Here is a 4,377-nt window from a genome sequence, read left to right as displayed (position 1 = left end):
GTTAGTTTGAAAAAAGCATTTAAAATTCAATTCAAATTTGCCACTAAATGCCTTTTAGTGTTGTGTATGGTGTTATTCAGGCTTACAATTTCTCTCTCGTGCACTATGCACGTGATTACTCTCTGTAATGAGCGGCCATACTACAGATCGTGTCAAAACACTCCACAAAAATGAACGATCCTTATATATTGAATCTGAATGTAAGAAAAAAGACTTGGACCAAATAATATCTCTCGTGTTTCATAAAAATCTGTTCAATTAGGAAAACTATCAACGGATTTTCCTCCTAAAAGCTTTACAGCCTTCATATTCTGTCATATTTATTATTTTAATCCGCGTTGAAAGTATTTATATAACGAAAATCCGGTAGGATGTCTTTTTCGTGTTTACGTTTTGTCATTATGCAATGAATTTATGAATGCTTTTCCGTGATTTTTTTAAATAAAATTTTTACCACAATTCCGTTCTACTTTTTACACCCTAATATGACAAATATAAACCCCATCAGTTAGCTATTAAAGCAATGAACGTTATCAAATTTATGTTTTCAATATGAAGATTGATTATTTTTGTTTTCCTGTGTAAATGCGAAATTAACTAAATTCTACAACAACACGCACCATATTGCTTTCAAATTAAAATGGTTTATCATAAAAATCATGGTGTAATAGAGACAAGGTGTGTTCTCGCGCACGACCAATGAAAAAACCTTCTAAAACGCCACCTTATTGGAAATGCAGCCAATCACAAGACTGCGCGGATTTAGATGTTGGATGCTATGATGACACAATTACATTCATTTATTGTTTGTTTGTTTTTTTTTCACGTCAATCAATGTTTGATTTAAGAAAATATAAAATTTGAGTTTGAGCTAAATAATTTAAAATAATATAACTGTCTAGGTTATTATTTACAAAACAACAATATTATGATTGCATGGCATTATGGCGGTGTTTCGGAAGTGCGTAGAACAGGTCGAAAATTGTTATACATATAAAATATAGTTTTTCTATTTTCTTCTACTGATTTATAGACGGCGCTAGTCGAATTCACATCACGATATTCAAAGGAGATATAATGCAATATTCGACGAGTTATTAGCCAGGAAAGTAGTTGGTTTCTTTCTTGAAAAACATCTGAATACATTTTAACGTTAAAGTGATACAAAATTACGAAGTTAATGATAAAAATTGACGAACCAAATAACTGTAATTGTCAAATTGAAGGAAAGATATTAAAACATTGTATAAAACGATGTACAAATTGTAGACATTCTTTTGTTGCTGTAGATTACCGGCACCCAGATCATCCTGTGACTGTTTCAACTCCGGAAACAATCAATCAAATTGTACGTGCAGATCGTCGGATGAACATCCTTATGGTGTTATAAATAAAGAAACAAAAATCTGACTCCTGATCAAAAGCGCTGGCGTCAACGGGTCTTCTCATATTTCCTTGAAAGCTTAGAAAAACTATCTGCTTTGAAAGGGATCCGATTTGAGTCGATGGCAAATCAAAAAATAACAAAACTCCCAAAGGTACTTACTGAAGAAGACTTGGTAAATGAAAAAAAACGTATGGAGAGGAGTGTGGCGAAGAGATAAAACACCCAAATTAGAACTGAAGACTTAGACAGAGTTGCTGTGAAACGATTTCCGACTATTGCTGTTTTTTGATTTTCTTTTTTTACATCTACAAAACTAAAACTGAAATTGGTTAAAATATTTTTGTATTTGTCAATTTCTTCGGCAATAGATGTACTACAAACAATTGTAATATTAATTAATAGTGTACTGAATAATGACAAAAAATTCATAAATTCCGATGATTTTTATCTATTATAAAACGAATTCACCCCGTATATTATTACTCATCGGGTTTTAAATTTAATTACGACTCATCAATTTGATGTTTGATGATGATCAATTCAAAAAACTTTTTGTGAGAACAAACATTATGAAACACAAAAATTTTATCTAGTCGTAGTTTAGAAATAAAAAAATTTCGTTAATAAGGGTGTTTCGCAGCTGCTATAATTCAATCTTATGGTTTAATTTTAAGTGGATTTTCTGACATCGTAATCAGCCGCTAATTTATATTGCAGAAAGTAAGTACGAAGTTTATGGGGTTGTGTTCTTCTTAATTAGCTAATTATGCATAACACAGTGTATATATTGTACACGCGGCAAACTTTCATTTACCGTCGAAATAAACACGCGGCTAATTAAAAGTTATTTCACTAGTTAAACTCGTCTACTCGATGGGGTATTAATTTTGATGAAAGTTTCCCGTTTTAGATTGTGTCGGATGTACGAATTCACGAATTTATTTCATAATTTTCATATTAAAACATTTCGTTTCAGTTATTTATTATAAAATAAGCCTACTAAAGCCTTAACGTCAAGCTTTGTTAACAAGACAAATTTACTGAAAAAATCATCATCCAGAATTTTTAATAAACTTTGGTCTTATATCTAGTCACTTATTTCATCAATTCCGTATTTCTAAAGCGCTCGTTGCCAAATTTCCGAATTCCAAAGTATCTGTTACCAAAATTTTGCACTTCTGAAGTACCAATTGCTAATAATCACATTTGTAAAGTGCTTGTTGCCACAATTCACAATCATTAACTTTACGTAAATATCTTTTGCCACAACGTACTGTTTTTAAAGTGTATAAAGCCACAATTTACGATTCTAAAATATCTGTTGTCTTCACTATTTCTGAAGTGAGTGAGTCTTTTGTAATACTCTCATTATTCCGGATTTGTATCAGGAGTGAGTGAAATATTGCTGTTGAAAGACATGTATGTGACTGTATTAGCTCTGCTGGAATACCGCTATTGATTTCTTCTAATTACTTCTTCCATGATATATAGTGTTAGCTATTCTATACTTTTCTTGATTTTCTATTAAAGTTAAATCATCAGTATATGCTATTATTTGTTTTGATTCATTAACGGTACTTCCATTAAACAATAACTCTGAGGGTCATTAACCTTATCTTACTCTTCTTCAATTTCTTGTTTCTTAGACCTTTTGATATATTAATACATCTGAATGTTGTTGATTTTAGGCCTATTCTGTTTCAAAATTATAATTTATATCAATATAAATAAGCAGATTGTCAGTGTCAATATCATATTTTGATAGACTTAAAGAGAAGTCGAAACGTCAACATCTATCTTTCTTTGAAAAACTATCAAAAAAAAAACTAATTTTGTAACAGATGAGACCTAAAATCAAAAACATTTAAATGCATTTATATATATATATATATATATATATATATATATATATATATATATATATATATATATATATATATATATATATATATAAGGCATTTTCTATCTATTCAGGTAATAAAAAAATATCCAGGTCTTTCTTTATTAGAATCTCGGTGAAGGACATGACCAATAAAAATTAATATTGGTCGCAAATTATTGCTAGAAACTAAATTCGGACCATTTCGACGAAATTCCAAGATGCATGATTTGCGGAATTTATCAATGCAAAGGTAAAAACAATGTAACGGATTATTTTTCCTTTCATTCTCGCTCAACCATAATAGCTATGAAAGTTGAATTGGCACCCAAATTTTATGTACAACAGATGTTCTTCTTTATTTATCGAGAACAGATATTAATACATATTACCATAATGCAGGTGCTACAGCTGAATTTGTTCTAATTTTTTATGATTTGTAAATCTCGTAATAGATTGGCAAAATAAATATTTTAAAAACCACTTAGCTCAAGAACAAAATATATAATTGCATCAATTTATTATTTTTAAAACTACCTTAAAACATATAATTCAAAATATTTGTAGTAATGTGAAGAGCCATGATGGGGAGAATTATGCTGAAAAGAAGTAAGAATGCTTATCGTTTGAAACGTATATGAGCATGATTTCTCTCTGAATCTTGAAGGTACAATCATACATAATGATCGAATGATCTTAAATCTGAATGGATATAATTATGGAGTAAACGGTTGATTGGATTGCATAGTGACAAATTGAAAAGTGTCGAATAAGCATTAAGAAAACGAATGACAACATCAATAGTGACAATTCCAAATCAGATAATACTTCGAATGGCTAATGAAGATGATGATAGAAAACAAAAAGGGAAAAGTGATGGTTATTTCATAAAATACGTGAGAACAATTTGTGTGCTGCATTTACTACTACTACCATCACACTCGCTATTACACTGTATGACGACTGTTTCGATGTTCTGTAGTTTTTATGTGTTTTGTACAAAACAAAGATATTACCGCGTACAATTTGATTTCAGATGATCGAATTAATGACTCACTAAAGGCATTGAAAAAAATATGGAATTTGATCCATTTGATCGAAAGATACAAAA

This window comes from Diorhabda carinulata, chromosome Y (genome assembly GCF_026250575.1).
Source record: "Diorhabda carinulata isolate Delta chromosome Y, icDioCari1.1, whole genome shotgun sequence".
In the NCBI taxonomy this organism is placed as follows: domain Eukaryota; kingdom Metazoa; phylum Arthropoda; class Insecta; order Coleoptera; family Chrysomelidae; genus Diorhabda; species Diorhabda carinulata.
Note: the sequence above shows the minus strand (reverse complement) of the source record.